Below are 19,438 nucleotides of genomic sequence, written 5' to 3'. Positions count from 1 at the left end.
TTTGAACACGGTTTACAGTACAGGGACTAAAGCAAAACTTGTTCATGGCTGTAAAATGCCTTTCTGAGGCAACTCTTTTTCCTAATGACTTTCATATTTTCAAATCTTCAGCTGACATTAAGGACTCCTGCAAGTACCTAAAATACTTTAGCCTGTGAATAAACAGGGTCGACGTTTCCCAGTGAAGGGAGCAATACTACAAAAGCCCCTTTTTTTTTTGTCCCATCAAAAATTGTGAATGGAACTTGTTCTTTTACATTTTTCCTTTTTGTTCAAACCTAAAACTAGACACTAAAACGTCTTCACCATTTTATTTCCGCGTCTGCTGCTCTGGTACGAAGGAGGGTATCTTGCTCCGCAGTGATGCCTCTTTTATTTATTGCATTGTAACTGAAGAAACATAAGAGACCTCTTTCATCTAAATCCAATTACTGAGCTTGAGCCCATTGGCAATGAGACACATTTTAAGCAGAATCCTATTTATAAACTTGCTGATTCAGCTTAAAGTGCACAAGTCAAAGCATATGGATGAAAGGGGGGACCTTAGTTATGAAGGAAATGAGGGGCAAACAGGTGATCATGTTGGTTTTATGGAGCAAAACTAACTGCAGGTTGCTTCCTTGCATTGATTATCTGAAACTTTTTGTGGTGTGAAGTCTGACCTGTAGAAAGATCATGTCAGAGAAATTATTTCACCAAGAGAAGAGAGATGGAATATTGGGGGGGGGGGGTTAGTTCTGCTCAACAGCAAAAGATGGGCTCAAGGAGAAAATCTTTTCTCTTGGTTTGATTATCTACAAAACTTTATCTGAAAAAAGGCATTATTCAACTCATCACCTTTAAAAATACCTATTAAATTACACTTTATTGTAAAATGAATTATTGCTGTTTTCAGGTTTTGTTCTATTAAATATTTTTAAATATAGGGTAAAAAGACAATGTGCTGTTGTTGTTGTTTTGCATTTCGTTAGATGTTTTCAAAGTGCCTGTACATTTAACACCTTGGAGTCACAAGCTGAAAAGGATAATGAGTAAGGATCATACTTCAGGTGGCTTCCTCACTGTTTTGAAGCCTCACGGTCCTTGTAAATGAACGATGGTGGCTTCTTCCCTGTAGTTAGAGTAATTTGAAGCACATGGAGATCTTGTCTTCTTGTTGTCTCTGTTCTCAGTTGTAACCCAAACGGATCCTTGTAAGCTAGTACAGCCTTTCTTAAGTGAACCTCAAGCAGTCTGTGCTTTCTTTTGGAACCTTTAAACCTGTTTATACATGGATCAAACTTGGAAATGGAAGGAGACAAAGGACATTTAAATAACACTTTTATTTAGAATAAAAGGGACAGCATAAAAAAAGTGGAGAGAGGGAGAGAGAGATAATTCAAAACAAAGTAGATGGTCCAGCAGAATACCAGATACACCTGGAGGACAAAAGAGCCCTTTTTATACTTTTTGTCTGTTGGTGTTTGAATTCAGGTGGGAAAATCCAGTTTTTGATAGAGCTACAAGGGGTTGCTGAAAGACAGGATATGACTGAATTGGTAGTGCCCTAGTTAATGCCCTGCTTCTCTCAGTAAGGCAAGATACCTGCTTTTATTCTGAGTGCAATTGCTTAATTTACTACTCTAGGAGGGGAGTGCAACATTCACTGGAGGGGAAGTGAAAGTAATTACCAGGCATTCAACAGAGGTCCTTAACAATAGGTGCCCCGGGGTGGGGGCTCTCCTGGCCGTAGTTGGCACATGATTTCCCCTGTATGTATGGCTAGTTTTAAAGTTCTCTTTAATGGCAGTAAACAGGCTTTCCAGAGTGGGGGAGGGACCATAGTGGCCATTTCCCCTTTTCTAATATGGCAGAGGTATAATTCTAATGGTGTGGGCCTTCTGGGTGGCATGTATACTAGGGGGTGCCTTCTGGGGAACACTGTGGAATGGTGTTCTGGTTTCTAGGTTAGAGTTTATTTGGCTTAGCTGAGTTTATTTCTCCACTGAGCCCAGTCAGCCTTCAAATTTAGGGGGGGCTCCACCTACTAGAAGAAAATCCAGATGCTCGTTGAAGTCCTGCCTCAAAAGTGGGTCAGAGGAGTCACCTGTCTTCACAGGAACCCAGCAAGCACTCTCACAGGAAATTGCAACCCTTCTTTCTCCTTTCCGTCTTCCTCCCCCTTCTACTTCATCACCAGCTTCCATCCTTTCTTCCTCATCTAGTGCCTTGTGACGTTACTAATTATCTTTGTAATTCCATGCTGGGAGAAAGATTGGGGGGGGGGGAGTCGGATATGTTTGTGTTTAGAGTAACATGTAGTGACAAAATAATGCCGGTTATTGCCAGAGAAATATGATTTCCTGCTGCAGCCATGCTAGCTAGAAGGAAAGGCAAAGGAACAGCGCTGTGTGGCATTGTCGATTAAAATGAATGATTGTCCGGAAAAGCTCTGTGCTAGAGCCAGAAGCAAATCCTGCGCATCAGGAGGGGAAATTGAACAAGGGCTCTTTTGTTGCCTGGAGTGGGAAGGTTTCTTGTGCTTGATGCAGTTTAGTGACTCTAGTTCTTCACCGCTTCTCCTGTGCGTGCACTTGGAGAGGAAGGCTAAGGAAATCTTGCTTCTGGGAAGGGGTCTGGTTTTCATCCCACAACAGCAGAGATAAAACAAACAACTTGATGAGTCTTTGTTTCACACAACACAATAAAGCTCTTAATAGCTCTTGTCTCTCCAGTTGCTCTTGTCTCTCCTAACCCTTATCACTATTTTGTTTTAATAGCTTAATTCTCCTGCGTCGCATAATTAGCACTTGGGATTTTCTTTCCTATTTGTCTTTTTCTCCCTTTCAGTACATCTGGAGTTTTAAAACTGGATTTTATCCCCTTTAAATTTCATAAAGCAAAATAAAAAGTCTAGCCTCCTGTTTCCTGTGGTGTCCAACTGGATGCCTCCTGAAGGCCAGAAACGGCATGGAAGCCAGCGCCTCCGCAAAGCACCTGACATTCGGAGGCATGCTTCCAGAGGTCCCAATCGGCCGTCACAGCCAATAGCCACTGAGGAACCTTTTCCAAAATCTATTTATTTACATTATTTATAGTCTGCCTTTCTCACTGAGACTCAAGGCAGATTACATAATACAATGTGACCTCCACAAAGTAGAAATATGAAGCAAGAACAAGTATTAAAAGTGGCATGTTAATGCAGAAAATGGTACAACATGAATAGAAGCACAGTGCAGTGAAAGCAAGAGAATACGTGTAGTAATATATAGTACGTATTATACACGATAGGATAGTCTGCACTTCCATTTTCTTTATCAAAACATTGTGAATCAAGCTTTTATACTATTGCCCTATTCCCTTTGTAAAAATGACCTCCTGAACAAGTCTGTTTGCTTCCTGGCCTCCTCAGGCAGGCCATTTCAAAGGGTGGGGCCACTGCAGAGAATGCATGTGCATGGGCAATTTTTGATCTTGCCCATATGCGGGGTGGTGCTGGCAGAAGTGCCTGTTCACATGAGTTAAACCAGGGGTGCCCAAATTTGCTCAGCATAACAGCCACATAGAATAAATGTCAGATGTTTGAGAGCTGCCAAACATGAACAAATATACACACATTTGTATTTAAAATATGCACGTTTGTTTTATTAACATTAAATGAGACTGCCAAAATAAAAACAAAAGGTAAAAACAGATACTGATAATGATATTTATTTGTTTGCTAATGATATTTATTTGCCTAAGAGAGAGGTAGAGAATGAAAGAGGTGGAAAGAGAAAGGAAGAAAGAAAAGGCAAATAGATGGGAGGGAGGGAGGGAGAAAAAGTATGCCTCCCCTTCACTTCCCTAGCTGCTCTGCTGGGAGCCGCACAATATGTGTGAAAGAGCCGCATGTGGCTCCTGAGCCGCAGTTTGGCCACCCCTGAGTTCATGGTGGAGGATAGGGGGTCCTGCAGATATGAGGGTTCAAGGCCATAAAGGTTTTGTATGTGGTAGCCAGTCCCTTAAATTGAACACAGTAACTAATGGGCAATCAATGGAGTGACTGGAGATTGGTTGTAATATGCTTGCTCCACCTAATTCCTGATAATAACCCAGCTGTGGCATTGCACACTAACTGTAGTATCTGAAGTGACTTCAAGGGGAGAGACCTGTGTAGAGTGCATTTCAGTAGTCCAGTCTCAATGGTACTGTTGCATAGATACAGGTGGCCAGATCAGCTGATCTAGCTATATATTGGAAGAAACTGCAATTTTTGGTACCCCTGACATTCCCAGTCATCATCTTGAAGTTAGATTAGTATGTGTTCACACATTGGAGACGGAGGGTTTGTTCGTGGATTGCTCTAGTTAAATTAGATCAGCTCACCTTCACTTCTGAAGAATCCTGAAAAAAATTAAGAAAATCAGATCCACAGCAGAATTGGTGGGGCTGTTGATGGATTATTTCCCCAAATTACACAGATGGGCATTGATTAAAAACCTTATTCTTCAAAGTTCTGTGTTTTGTGTTTTTACCTTCATGCGATGGTGGTTACAAAGTATTAGATGCAGCTGAACTGATATACCTTTTCTGAGTAAGCCCTCAAACAAATTAAACTTTGGGGAAGGGGTGTAGTCCCCACCATCTCCAGATAGGAAGTGATGGGAAAGGCCTCCAACTGAGAAGTTAGGACGCTGCTGAAATTGAGAAAGAGGATAGAAGGAGCTTTTGCTCCTCCATTAATCCTGGGATTCAGGGGTACTCAATGAAACTGTTAGCAATAGTTTCAGGACAGACAAAAGGAAAGACTTCTTTACTCAACAAGTAATTGAACTGTGGGATTCACTGCCAGTGGGGATAGCAATGGCCACAATCATAGATGGCTTTAAAAGCTGGTTAGAAAAATTCATAACGAAGATGGCTACTAGCCCTGCTGACTGAAGGGAGCCTCCATATATTCTAATACTAGTGCTAGGCGGTAGCATCAGGAGAAGGCCTTGACCTCCCTGCCATGTCTGTTTGACCCTCCAGGGCAACCGGTTGGCTGCTGCATGAAACAAAATACTGGACCACATGTCTGATTCAGCAGGGTCTACTCATTCTCAATGGTCTGACTCAGTTTAAGGCACATTCATTTGAGCTCTGCAAAGGTTGCTTGTAAGGGGTGGGACCATGGCTCAGTGTTAGAGCATGCAAAAGGTACCAGGTTGAATAACCAGTATCTCCAGTTAAAAGGATCAGGTAGCAGATAATGGGAAAGACCTCTACCTGAGGCCCTGGAGAGCCACTGCCAGACAGAGTAGATTACAGAAGAAGAGGAAATTGGATTTATACCCTGTCCTTCACTCAGAGTCTCAGAGTGGCTTACAAACTCCCTTCCCTTCCCTTCCCCACAACAGACACCCTGTGAGGTAGGTGGGGCTGAGAGAGCTCTTTCAAGAACTGCTCTTGAGATAACAGCCCTGACAGAACTATGACTTGCCCAAAGTCATCCAGCAGCTGCAAGTGGAGGAGTGGGGAATCCAACCAGGTTCTCCCAGTTTGGAGTCTGCGCACTTAACCACTACACCAAACTGGTTCTCATGCAGTAGACTGAATGCAGTAGACCAAGCCAGTTTGGTGGAGAGCCAGTTTGCTGTAGTGGTTAAGTACGATGACTCTAATCTGGGAGAACCGGGTTTGATTCCCCACTCCTCCACTTGCACCTGCTGGATGACCTTGGGCAAGCCATAGTTCTGGCACAGCTGTTCTTGAAAAAGAGCAGTTTCTTTCAGCTTTCTCAACTCCACCTACCTCACAGGGTGTCTGTTGTGGGGAGGGGAAGGGAAAGGAGTTTGTAAGCCACTCTGAGACTCCTTTGGGTAGTGAAGGGCAGGGTATAAATCCAATATCATCTTCTTCAATATACAGCAGCTTCATGTGTTTGGGTGTGTAAACCATTAACTATCTGACCTACAAATGGTGGATTTCCCCTGTGAGTAAGGGCAACTAAGCAGACGGCACTTGAGTCTGTGGTTGTTGATGCTCTGACCATACTAATACTTTCTTGGGAGATAAGGTTCCTTAAAGGAAGTGTTGCTCCTAAATGTCTTCCAGGAAGAGCAGAGTCAGCCGTCTGGCGGGGCAAACTGCACTGAGCCACATGTCCCTCAGTGGCAATGAGGCAAAAGATACTCCCCCTTTTGTGGCTCGTTAAAAATAACCATAATTTTGTTTGCTGCATCTTTGTTGCCAAATTCCTGTCTCGATACAACCCCTTGGCCTTATAAACCCAGGGTGCCCTGCCCTCAGTGCTGCCATAGATCAATCTCAAGAAAGGCTGCCGCGGAGAGATCATCTGATTGGGGCTGACATCCTTTTACCTCTTCCAACAGTTCCTCCATTGTGCGAAGGTGAACTTTGTTGGACAAACCCTGGGCTGCATGCAACATCCACATGGCCGCTCAAGCTGCCAACTTGAGCTTTATTAATAGCTCACAACCGGTGTTTGAACTTACTCTTACTGGGGTGCTGAATTAAATCTTTCTTTTCTGTTGACCTGAGAAGCAGCAGGAAGAGAAGGGGATGTCCCAACTCAGCATTGGGCTCCTAAGAACACACATCCGATGCAAAGAAAGATCCCACTTGGCTTTGCTGGATCCAAACACTGCAAGAGGTACTCCACAGAGTGAGGCCTGTTCAGCATCCCTGGCCCTGCTCTTGTGCATGGGAGAGACTGAGGCTTGCTCAGGAAAGATTGCCCTTAGCTCCTAGAAGGGCTGTTTCTGCTGCAATTGCAGATGGACTGGATGGGCAGGGTCCCACAGTGTGGATCCACACACACCCCTTCTTCAGGTGTTGAGCCCACTCCCCCAAGCTGTAGCCTGGCCTTCCTCTCTGTTATTTTGGGCTTGTTTTTGCTCTCCTTGGATTGGAGTGCTCCTGCAGCGCTTCTTCCTTATAGGGAATATGGGTAAATAAGTTTTGGGAATTTACTAGATTGATTCAGGTGGGTGGCCCTGTGAGTCCTGCAGCACCTTAGAGAGAAACAGAATTTTCCAGGTTATAAGCTTTTGTGACTCAAAACTCGAGAGATCGATGGGTCATCTCTGGACTGTACACACTATAACTGCAGCCAGTCACAACTTCTGAGTCCCTGTATGACACACCTCCTTGTTTCATTCAAACGTTACTTTTTAAAACTTGAGTGTTTAAAGCATCATCATAGGTGTAAGTGACAAAACTGAGGCTCTTCTACTGTGGTCACATGATTAGGAGAAGTCCAGAGTCACTAGAAAAAGCAATAATGTTAGGAAAAGTTGAAGGCAGCAGGAAAAAAGGAAGACCCCAATATGCGATGGGTTGACTCCATCAAGGAAGCCACAAGCCCTCGGTTTGCAAGACGACCTGAGCCAGGCTGTTAACGACAGGACGCTTGGGAGGAGGGCTTTCATTCACAGGGTCGTCGCCATAAGTTGGAAGCGACTGGAGGACCCTTAACAGGCACACGCAACAGCCCTAAAGAATATAACGGGTCGGCACCTGGGAACAGGCGCGGCGGAGAAGGCGCAATTGCCTCCCGTGCAATTCGTCCCGGGATGCGCGAGAGACGCTTTCCCGATGGAGGGCGCCACTCTGAGGAGCACCAGCAGAGGGTCAGTGCGGAGGAGGGAGGGGGCCCTTCCAGCGCTGCGGTCCCTTAGAAGGAAGAGGCGCTCTGTTGTCTCGGCGCAAGCGGGCGTCGCTCGAGGGCCCCGGGGGCTCGGGACTGGCGGGCGCTGCTGCTGCTGGTGTTGGTGCCGCGGCCGGCAGGGGGCGCGCCTGGGTCGCCGGGCTGAGGAGCCAGTGGGCGCCCGCCCGAGCCGGAGGAGGAAAGCAGGTGAGCGAGCGGGCGAGGGAGCGAGCTGCGCGGGGCTCGCCTGGGAAGTTGCGAGGCTTGGAGGCTCCCGGGCAGCAGGGCTGGGCGCGAAGAGCGGGACGGCGGCAGGCAGGCAGGCAGGCGCGGGGCCCCGAGGAGGAGAGGCGCGCCCGGAGTCCGAGCTGCGGAGGGAGCGGCGCTAAGTCCCGGGCGGGTTGGGAACCGCGCCCTAGCAGGCGGCGAGAGCTGGGTCCGGCCGCGGCTCAGTTTCCCCGTTGGGGCAAAGGGAGAGTAGCCGCCTTCCTGACGGGGCGGCCGAGAGGGGGTGTCCAGGGGGGATGCGGCCACGGTCAGTCGGGGAGGTGCCCCCAAGACACCTGAGGGGGGGAGCGGGGGCCGACCCAGGGTACTTCGACGGGGTTTCGAACGCTGGTCTCGCCGCCGGCCCCGATACAGCGCCCATGGGCTGCGTGGGGAAGTGAAATGCATACTTCGGTGTCGGAAGCAAAAGGGTCCTCCTCAGGTTGCTCTGTGGGGAGAGAGCTCAGCGAATGAGACCCAAGATGCTCCGTCAAGGGCCATGTCGCTGGGCAGAGCAACAGAAGCAAAGGAGTCCGGTCTATGCCCCCAAGAGCTTCCAGTCTCAGAGTCAGCAGTTGGCGAGGAAGGAGGAGAGGCGAAAGTCGTGGTGACAGTTTGGGTTAGAATTAGGAAGGGGGGGGGGGGGGGGGCAGGCATTTCATATTTCCTATTGTGAGAGGGACCAAAGAAAGAAGAAAGAATTTCCAGAATACTCCAAAGGAAAAAGAAATCAGACCAGAGGGCTTCAGGTCCTCAAAGTGCAGCTGGCCTCACATCTTGTCTGTCCCTGGCAAGCGATAAGGCCACCTAGTCTGGGCTGATTTATACACGATGACTGACCCTGCAATACAGATTTTAAGGCGTTGTTTATTGAGATGCGCAGGGAGGAATGTCGGACTTTTAAAAGGTCTGGAACAAAACTGGCAAATGCCTGGTGGCCTGCAGCCCTGTCAGTATCCATCTGAGGCGACCCCAAAGACCTGGGTTCCAAGGCTTCCTCTGTTCTGGATGCCACTGGAAGAGTTGGGGCAAATTCATGCCTTGCAGAGTTCTGCGGTTCAGTTATCCAACATGCGGGGTTTTTTTAGTTCTGAAGAGCAATTTGGGGGGGGGGGGGGATGGTAAAGAAACCACAGCGTCCGTTCCTCTACAGGGCAGCAGTGAGGGGAAACAGTTCCAGGGGAAGAAAGAGAGAGTTGGGGAAACAGTCAGCTCCCCTCCTCACACATTCCTAGTGTCACAGCTGTGATCTGTATCAATCCTCAGTCAGAAAACCCGTCAAATCCACAACAAATCTGGTTTGAGAAGACGAAGAGGGAAAGGGTTTGCAAAGGTGAAAGTCTCAGAGATGGCACTCTGAGCAAGAGGACAACAGAATATGCCCCAAGGCTGGGCAGACCCCAAGTCCTTCATTTGTCACTGCAATGGAGTGATTCAATTTCTCCGGCTTCTAGGAAATTGTAGCTCCCCTGCCTCCTGCCTCCCAGCAGCTGCCTGTTCTCATTGATCATCATCATCCTTCCAATTTCCAGCAGACGTCTTTGAAAGGGGGCTGTGGTGACTCTTTGTCCTCCGGCAATAAAGGCAAGACTTCCTCCTTGGGGTGCCTGGTGTGACTGGGTCAGTGTGGTGCAGCGGTTAGACTGTCAGACCAGGAAGACCCCGATTCAGATCTTCACTCTGCCATGGAAACTTGCTAAATGGCCAGTCACTCTTTGCCCAGCCTACATCACAAGGTTGTTGCGAGAATAAAACAGAGGCAGGGAGAGCACCACCCTGAGTTCCTTGGAAGAAGGATGGGATAAAAACGTACTAAAGAATAATAACAGCGAGCTGCCATTTATGAAAGGCAGACTATAAATTAAGTAAATAAAGGCCCCGGTCACACAGAGCATTAGGCATGCTAGAGAGACAGAAGATAGGCAGATTTTCCGGGCGCGATCTCACTGCCACATCTGGGAAGCATAGAGCTCCCGTGGCGCACCCGAGGCTTCCCACCGAAGATGCGGGGTAAAAAACTAGTACCTTGGAGGTACTAGTTTCTGGAAACCGCGGGGCAAGGGCGGGCGTCTGATCGCATTTCCGGTGGTAGTTCCGGCGCCCGCCCATGTCCCCTCGCGAAAAGGTTTTCCCCCCCCAAGTCTCCACGGATGCGCACAAGCACCCAACGGAGCATGTGCACATTTCAGGTTTTTTTAAAAAACACAACCCCGTTTGCCGCGTCGCTCTGCTTCTTTGCCGTGTCGTGTGATCGGCACCTCCCCCCTAACCACACCCGCCTGATCGCGCAGATCGTGCTCCAGGGCAAACAGGCACACACACCCGCATTTTCCTGGGCCCCCCGCACGCCCCCCCCCCATTTTCCTGCCTGTGTGGCCGAGGGCAAAGAAATGTTAATCAACATATTGCCTGTTTTAATTTTTAGCTTTCCTGTCATTAGTTAACCGTCGGTAGATTTAATGGATTGGAGATGCTGTCGGAATAAACAAGGTGGGATGCTTGGGGAAGGTTGATCTTGGAGAGGATCCGTTAGATGACTCAGGCAGGGAACTCCTTGGTGAACAGGTCATCCCAGTAACCTTCCTGGTGAGATGATTAGTGTGAAATGACCATCCAGGAAAACAGATCGTAAGAACAAGGGGAGTATAAGGAGTTCTGTTTTGGTACTGGGAAGCCTGCAATCTGTAGAACAGGTAAAACTTAAAAGATTTCCAGTCCAGAAACATGAGTCTTTTGGTGCTTTAAAGACTAACCTATTTGCTGTGGTGCTTTGACCTGGATAGCCCAGGATAGCCCAATCTCCTCAGATCTTGGAAGCTAAGCAGGGTCAGCCCTGGTTAGTATTTGGATGGGAAACCACCAAAGAATGCCATGGTTGCTACACAGAGGCAGGCAATGGCAAACCACCTTAGAATATTCTTTGCCTTGAAAACCCTACAGGGTCCGCCATAAGTCAGCTGCAACGGGGGAGGGGGGGATTTGCTGTGGTATGAGCCTGACATCAGATATACCAGAACCAAAGTCGACTACTGAAACAGTGTGGAAGCGTTGAGGTTGCACACGACTCCTGAGGAGGCACAATGAAAGACATTGCTAAAATCTCTATTGTGTCAAGAGAGAGTGTAGATTTGTTAATTTTGGAAACAACTGGGTTTTGAGTGCTGGTGAGAACATAGCTGGCCTTTATGTTCTGCAGAGTAAGAGGGAATACTCAGGCAAGCTTTTCTCAAGCAGAAGTGATAATTTGTTTGGAAGGGGCACCCTCTCCTCTCTGCCATCTTCTGTGGATGTGCCATGGATGGAGTGATTTCGGGGGAATCTTTTTTTCTCCCACTTTGATCTCAAGTCCCACTGCACTCCTGGCTTGAGCACAGAACTGGGAGCGCCACAGCGGGAAAATGGGAGCATGACACAGAGCCATTCTGCCATGGTGGGCTTTGGGCCACTGCGTGAGCATCCTTGGCATTTATTTATTTATTTTATTTAACATTCATTCGGTTTATATACCGCTCAGACCCGAAGGTCTCAGAGTGGTTTACAGGTATGGTGCAAGTGCAAGTTACTCCTATACTATGGCCACATATATTGCAGGGGGTGGGGCAGCCTACCGGCACCCGAGTGGTGGGATAGTTGTTCCCCGGCTCTCTTCCTCCCGTGGTCCACTGGGGTCGGCGTCCCATTCTTTAAGGCCAGTCTTCTCGGCTTCGGCGATCTTCTGGCGCACTCCTGAGATCCCCTTTGGACCTTGTGTGTGCTAAAGAAAAGCCGGACACACTCCCAACATTTTCTGTCCAGGGACTTTGTAGGCACCAGTTCCCTCTTGGAAAGCCAGGAATATTTCAGTTAGCTGTCTTAACCAGAATGATTTCAAGGAAGAAAATGCATTTCTTTCACTCCCTCTGCACAAGCTGCCCATTCACACACCTTAAACCAGAACCATTGTTGAGGAACAGGGCTTTTTTCTTTTTGGCCAGAACTCTCAAGAGGGAAATGAAGTTTTCAATCTGTGCACTGAAAACTCATGAACTTTTAAACATTTTAAGAGGTTCCAGAACTCCATTCTGGCGTGTTCCCCCAGAAAAAAAGCCCCGTTGTGGAGTAATGGTGGCAGTTTGTCAACTCTGTCTGGAAGGTGCCTGCCAGCTATAGACAGGTAGAGCAGGAAACGGGGATGAGTGTGCAGAATTGGATTAGGGCCCTCTCCATTAAAAGATCGATGCACTTAACTGTCATTTTCAGATAATTTGTTTAAAGAGCCCATTTAAATGTGGCGAATAGATCAGATGTCCAACAGCTTGATTCTTTATGCACAAAGCATCAGCGGGATGGGGCCCATTTGGGGGAGGCTGTTGTTCACCTCCCTACGTGTTTCAGACCCCGCGCTGCAATCTTTAGGACTCTCATGTCTTATCTGTCCAGTTCACTGTTTGAGCGACTGGATGCTGCCCTCTCCTTTCACTGTAGTCTGATCAGAGTGTAATGCTGTGGCCCAGAGCCACTTATTTGGAAATGACTTTCACTGAAGCATCAGTGGGGAGAAATAACAAGGCAGGGGTCGTAGTTTTTTGCAAAAGCAATTCTCATTTGGCACTTTGAGGGCTTCCATAAGTTGGAGAAGCAACTGAAAAAATGCATGAATAAAAATTGTTAGCCTCCAAACACTGGCTGCAAATTGCAACCAAAGTGACAGCGGCGCAGGAAAGAGATGCGTGAAGAATTACTTTAAGCATGTTTATGCAGGAGCAAGCCCTGCTGGTTTTAGGACTTCCCCCCTAGTATATGCACAGTGGATTGTATCATCAATAGCTGGTTTCTGCCTTTTGCATTTTCAAAAGGCTGCCTTTTGCTCCCACAGCATTACATCTAAAACCTAGAAATGCTCACCATTTCTTCTCCATAAGGACTAAATCGCAGCTGACTTGCGGCGGGGGGGGGGGGGGGGGGTGATTCCTTTCCATTGTCTAATGAGGCGCCCATTTAGTCCCCAGGGTGTGAGGAATGAGACTCATTTGAGATTTTTAGAAAATGATAATGCTTGAGAGGAGTGCAGAGCCCAGGAAATCCCCTGCAGCTTTCCCAAGTAGTGTTGATATTCCTGAAACAGAAGAGACGCTCTAGGATTTAATTTACAAGTTTGGCTTCAGTAAGTAGCCCTGAGCAAAAGGACCTGCGGGTGTGAGATGCTTCTGATGGGAGTCTCACCAGCTGCATGGAGTGGGGGCTGGGCTGGGCCCACCTGCTCCCTCCTCTCATGGGCTGGCACACTTGTCAGAATGCACATGTTGCATGCAATGGCCCCTTTGAGCTGTGGAGTCTTGTGAGCAAAAATTCTACTTTATGAGCTAGTGGCATTAAAGTTGTGGGCAAGTGAAGTGATCCGTTAGTTTGCTCTGGAGCCATCCTTCCTGAGCTAAGACAAAAAATGTGTGAGTCGGAGGCTAAAAAACTATGAGCTAGCTCACACTAACTCAGCTTAGAGAGAACACTGGTTGCATGCCCGGCTCTATCTGGGCCAAGACCCTAAGCAGGGTCCCAGCAGAATATCTGAAACCAGTAGGAAGGTGGAGACAGCCCCCCAGCCTTAGCTCCACTAGGTCTGTGTTCCCAAGGTATTGGTGTTTTAGTGTATTTAAGATAGGAGTTCTTAAAATTAATCAGTCAACTGTTGGTTTTTACCTTGGAGAAACATCTCTGGCTCTTCAGCCTCTCTGCAGTGAGGGTGTAGCCAGGCAGGTCGGCCCACTAGCTTCCCTTGAGCTTGTTGGAACTTCGTGATAATGTTTATCAGTGGCCTCCTTGCATTTAGATGGGCATTCATATCTACCCTTCTGCTTTCTGAAGAAGACGTTTTTCTCTCCTCTCTGGTGGACAGAGATACTCTGGAGAGAGCTTGGCGGGCTGGCTGCTGCTCAGTTAGCAACCCGCCCCCCCCAGACAAACAGTGGTGGTGAAAAATGCCAGCAAGTTGCAGCCAACTTATGGGGTCCCTGTGGGGTTTTCAAGGCAAGAGGTGGTTTGCCGTTGCCTGTCTCTGTGTAGCAACCCTGAGTTTCCTTGGTGGTCTCCCATCCAAGTATTAACCAGGGCCAATGCTGCTTAGCTTCCAAGATCTGACGAGATTAGGGTACTTCAGAACATCCAGGTGAAGGCAGGCAAACTGTGCAGAAGTAAGACATTTTTGTTTAAAGTCACGTAGCACCTTTTATCAGGACGAGTCACAAATGACAGAAAACAGTGGGCAAGCATTCAAGTTCTCCCAAATGCTTTCTTCGGGGAGGGGGGGACATGTTTCAGGCCATGGAGTTAAGGCCTCTTTGTCTGCCTCCTGTTGGGTGCTTGGCTGACTTCAGAGGGCACAGGGTGCAGGGAGGGGGCTGGAATCAGATTGTGTCAGGCCATGATCTGAGTGTGGAATGCTGGGAAGAAGAAACTGAAAATGGAAAGGTCCCACTGAAAATACAAAAAGCAGCCCTTATTTAAACCTCGAAACCAGACGGGACATATCAGTCCCTGAAAAGGGTGAGAGCAAGAGAATACCATGGCAGTCCTGGATGAGTGCACTTCTCTTGCAAAGGGGGTTGAGTCGTACTGCATCTGCATTTAACATTTCCTGAGTTTACACTCGTACTGCATCTGCATTTAACATTTCCTTGTTAGACCAGTGCAGAAGATGAAGGGTGTCGAGAGTGAATCCTGAACTATCTGTTTAGGAGGCTATGAGCCAAAGCCAGATCCTCCTGTTGTTCTTTGCAGCCAGTCACCCATCTGGCTGTTTGTGAGGTGTCAAGCCTGCTGTGAGGGTTGATTCTGCTGCTGCTGTTCTGCTGTGTTAATTTGGCTGGGAGTTCTTGCCAAAACCGGCATGCACAAATCCCGTCAGCCAGACGAAATGCAGCAATTACAACACTCAGAGGAATCGGAAGTGGCTATGGGGCATCAGGCTTTCAGTTCAGAGCCAATAGTCAGGAGCCTGGAGGTTAACTGCGGCTGGGGCAGCTTGTGAGAAGTTGGCACGGGGTTTATCCTGGGAATCAGACAGTGCACCCATCCTAGCACTCTGGAGGGGGGGGGGCTTTAGTCTGCTACAGGGAACCGCCCTGTCCATACAAACACCAGAACAGCTGCAGAACTAGGGGTGAGGGAGGGCGTGCAGGTGTGCTGGCCAGCGTCTTGTCTTTGTCACATGGGATGTGGTCCTTTCAAAGATGTTGAAGGATGCTGCTGCATAACACCAGCAGCTACTGGGGTAGAGGGTGATACTCTGAGGTTGGCCCCTGGAGTTCACAAGAGTTGCAGTCTTCTGTCTGCAGAATGAGGTGGTACAGCTTGGGGATGTGCGGAGGCAGGCCATCTGGGACCACAGTGTAGCCCAGCACCATCCCTTGGCCATAAGCAAACTACAGTTTGTTCCCATGCTGTGCACTGTTGTGAGTCCACTCCTTACACAGGCAGGGTCCAGAGGCTTCTGTCAGCATCTCCCCACCCCTGATCCAAGGCAGGGGCAGCTCTTCCCCAGCCCATGCTTGTCCCTAATGAAGCCATTGCGTGGCCTCGGCAGTTATAACGTTGCATGTAAGATTAGCTGTGAATGTCTGAAGTGGATTTGGGATGCTTTTCTGTCAGGAATTAGAGAGCATTTACTCTGTCTGGCTTTGGCAAATATTGCCTGAATGGAGGATGATTCTCTGTCAAGAACAAAGAGAGCACTTAGAAGAAGAGAGAGGAAGAAGAGATTGGATTTATACCTGGTCCTTCACTACCTGAAGGAGTCTCAGAGCAGTTTACAATCTCCTTTCCCTTCCCCCCTCCCCACAAAAGACACCCGGTGAGGTAGGTGGGGCTGGGAGATCTCTTTTGAGAACTGCTCATGGGAGAACAGCTCTGAAAGGACTTGTGACTGACCCAAGGACACACCAGAAGCTGCATGTGGAGGAGTGGGGAATCAAACCCAGATCTCCCAGATTAGAATCCGTGCTCCTAACCACTACACCAAACTGGCTCTCTTATTGCACAGAATGTCCCAAAGCTCGAATGGTTGGCTCAGGTTTCCAGACCCAGTAGTCTCTCAAACATAATTGCTGCGGCCCCTGCTGGCTGGGAGGTGACTGTATGGGTCTCTTTCCTACAGAATTAGGATCTGTGTGATCAACATCAGTCCTCAAGCCACTGGGTCATATGAGTATTACCCTTGCTGTGTGGAAGCCTCTCACAGAAAAGAAATATGGCAAGAGTAACATTTCCACTTCTGGTGGTAGCGTTGGCCCTGTTTATGGGGAACTTCCATGAAAGGGGGAATTTGCTGTTTTTGCAAGAACATGATGAGTTATTTAATTATATTTCTAGCCCTCCTTTCTCAATGTGGATTACAAAGGAGAAAATCAGTCCAATGTGACATCCAATAAACAGTTCAGTAGGACAAGAATTTCAGAATTAAAATACAATGCAAACAGAAATCAGCCTAAGTCATGACATACCATAATGCAGAAAGTGCTTCACAAAGGGCAAAGACGATGCAGTAAAAGCAAGATGACACATGCAACAGGTATTGCAATAGACTGCCATTATGTTCCCTTATACAAGGCCATCCTGGTCCATTCCATTACACTGCAATTCTAATCTCTTATAAGAATGCCCTCCTGGGAGCCCTCCAAGGGTTCTTCCAAGCCAGATTTGCTAATTGATTTTGGAAACAGAAACCAGGCACCTTAGGGTGGAGCTGCTCATCTAGGGAACAAGACAGCAGTCTGGTGTGTCCCCCCCCCCCCATAGGCAGGAAGCTGGTGTAACCCCCCCCCCCCAATGGATGCGTAGAAGTTGCTCAGGTGCTCCTGTGGAGCTTCCACTCCTTTCCAGGGAGGCTTGTGCAGGAGAACTTCCCACTGGAGGATGCCTTTGCAGTGAAAGGCTTGTGTATCAAGCATGTTCCAGCCATAAAACGAACACAACAAGCAGCTACAGATTCTGGATTTGGCTGTGGGGCTCTTTGATTCTTTCGGCCACCTCCTTTCCTTCGTGAAGGAGCAGCTGCAAGGGAAATAATCTCATGTTAATATTTAATTTCCTCTTATTACTGGAAACAGACAAATATCTAAAACAAATTAGAGAGGCAACCAATAGGAAAGGAAACCAGAAGATTTATATCTACTTCTATTTATTACTGGGTGTGTTTTCTTTGGTTGTAATTTATTTATTTCAATTTCAGTCAACAAACTCCCCGAAGCCAGTCATCTCTGCTGCACCTCATTTCCCTGTGTTAGTCTAGTGGTCAGAGCATGGGACCAGGGTCTCCTCACACTAGCCTTAAACACGGACTGGATGACCTGATGCTAGTTATGCTCTTTCAACTTAATCTAGTTTGGTGTAGTGGTTAGGAGCACGGACTCTAATCTGGAAGAATCGGGTTTGATTCCCCACTCCTCCACTTGGACCTGCTGGGTGACCTTGGGCAAGCCATAGTTCTGATAAGAGCTGTTCTTGAAAAACAGCAGTTTCTTTCAGAGCTCTCTCAGCCCCACCTACCTTACAGTGTGTCTGTTGTGGGGAGTGGAAGGGAAAGGAGTTTGTAAGCCACCCTGAGACTCCTTTGGGTAGTGAAGGGCGGGGTATAAATCCAATCTCCTCCTCCTCCTCCTCTTCTTCTTCTTCTGTTGTCAGGCTAAATCAAGAAATGGAGAAGCGTGTCTGTTGTCCTAAGCTCCTTGGAGGCAGGATGGAATAAAAACGTAGTAGAAAGATAAATTGTTCACATCTGTCCTTGTCAAGCGTTTAACAGGAAGCAGATAAACATTCTTTAAAAAGAAATTTAAAAAATTACTTTTGGCAGAAGATTCAAGAAACATTCTAGTAAGGCCTTCTTCCTACCCCAGTACAGGTTCCAAACTACAGCTGTGAGCTAGTGGACTAAACATTTGGTTGATGTGTTTGAAGATCAAGATCTCAGGTTTCTGCACTTCTGCCCAGCACACACACAGTATGGTGGAATCTGGGGGGTTTCCTGGTTCCCACGTGTTTACTGGTCTAGGTGTGGGTTTCTCCAGCCGGCCCAATATTGCCCCCTCAGGACTCTTTTCGGTACCGTTGCCAACTCTGGGTTGGGAAATACCTGGAGATCCTGGACGTGGAGCCTGGGGAGGGAGGGGAGGGATCTCAGTGTGGTATAATGTCATAGAGTCCACCTGTTATCTGGGGATCGGTTCTAGTTCCAGGAGAGTTCCAGGCCCCACCTGGAGGTTGGCAACCATACTTCTCAGACTAGGGAACTGGCAGAAAGTCCTTTCTCCACCTGCACTGTGGTCCTCACCTTCATCAGGCACTACAACTCATGTGTGACTCTTATATCTGACACAGGGTGGAGACCCAGAACCAACTTATGTACTCTGTAATGTGTGAAGATTGAGCAAACCTCAGAGGATGGCGGAAGACAGGAGGGTCTGGCGGGATCTGGTCCATGGGGTCGCTTAGAGTCGGACTTGACTGTGCGACTGAACAACAACAACAACAACAACAAAATGTGTGTGAAGAGGCATTTTTGATAGAGTATTCCTTGGGTTTGTTGGAAGGCGAGGTGCTACCATGGGCAGTCTAAACCACTCTGACTTGAACATAAGATTCATCTTCTGATGTCAGTGACACCTGGTTCTAATTGACTGAAGGTAGCCTGCTCATACAAGGATTGAACTGACATGCTTCAGTTGCTTTGGCTGTGTGGCAAGATTGGTTATCCATGGTTGTCTGTTTTGAACTGCAAATAATATTTTATGTGTCCCTTACTTTCCTCTCACACAAATAGAGTCCTCTCTTCCTGCTGGATTTCCTGGCTTGCAAGCTTTTCTTTCTTAATAAATTTGTGCAATGGCACCCAATACATTGTACTCCAAAACCAGCATGGGAAAGGGGAGACCATGAGACAGTATTGTAAAGTAGCCAAGATTTTATCTCTTGTTAGAAAACAAAATGGCCAAACTGCCTGGGTAACATAGACCCACAGACATAATTTTGATTCTATTATATCTGTATTTTAAAGTTTTTAGATCCTTATTTATAATTTTAGATGCCATTATATTTTATAATTTTACTGCTCCCTTAACTGTATTTACTTGTCTTCTATTATACTGGTCTATGACCGTAATAAACTTGATTGATAGACCCACAGCTGGACAACTCTGCCTCCACTCTGATCCTCTGCTTCTGGCAAGCAGAGCATGAGGTGGGGAACCTTGTCTGACAGCAGGGGTGGAAGCCAGTGTTCCCTCTAAGCTGAGTTACTGTGAGCTAGCTCCAGAGGTCATTTCGGGGGGGGGAACGCGGGGGATCGCAGTTCCCCCAGGTGAGGTACGGGGGCGGGGCACATGACGAAGCCCCGCCCCCTGCTTCCAGCCGCCCCGCTTCCAGCCCTCATTCAGCCAGGAGGAGGCAGGAGAAGAGGGAGGGTAAGTTGCTTCCTCCCTGCCTCTCCTCACCCCTGCCTGCCTGGGGCCAGGAAGGGCCTTCGCGGGGCTTCCTTGCACTCCCGCCAGCCTTGCAGGTCCACCGCCGGGCCCCTCATGGGGCTCGGCAGTG

The sequence above is a fragment of the Gekko japonicus genome, unplaced genomic scaffold (assembly GCF_001447785.1).
Source record: "Gekko japonicus isolate JY-2015 unplaced genomic scaffold, Gekko_japonicus_V1.1 scaffold16, whole genome shotgun sequence".
In the NCBI taxonomy this organism is placed as follows: domain Eukaryota; kingdom Metazoa; phylum Chordata; class Lepidosauria; order Squamata; family Gekkonidae; genus Gekko; species Gekko japonicus.
Note: the sequence above shows the minus strand (reverse complement) of the source record.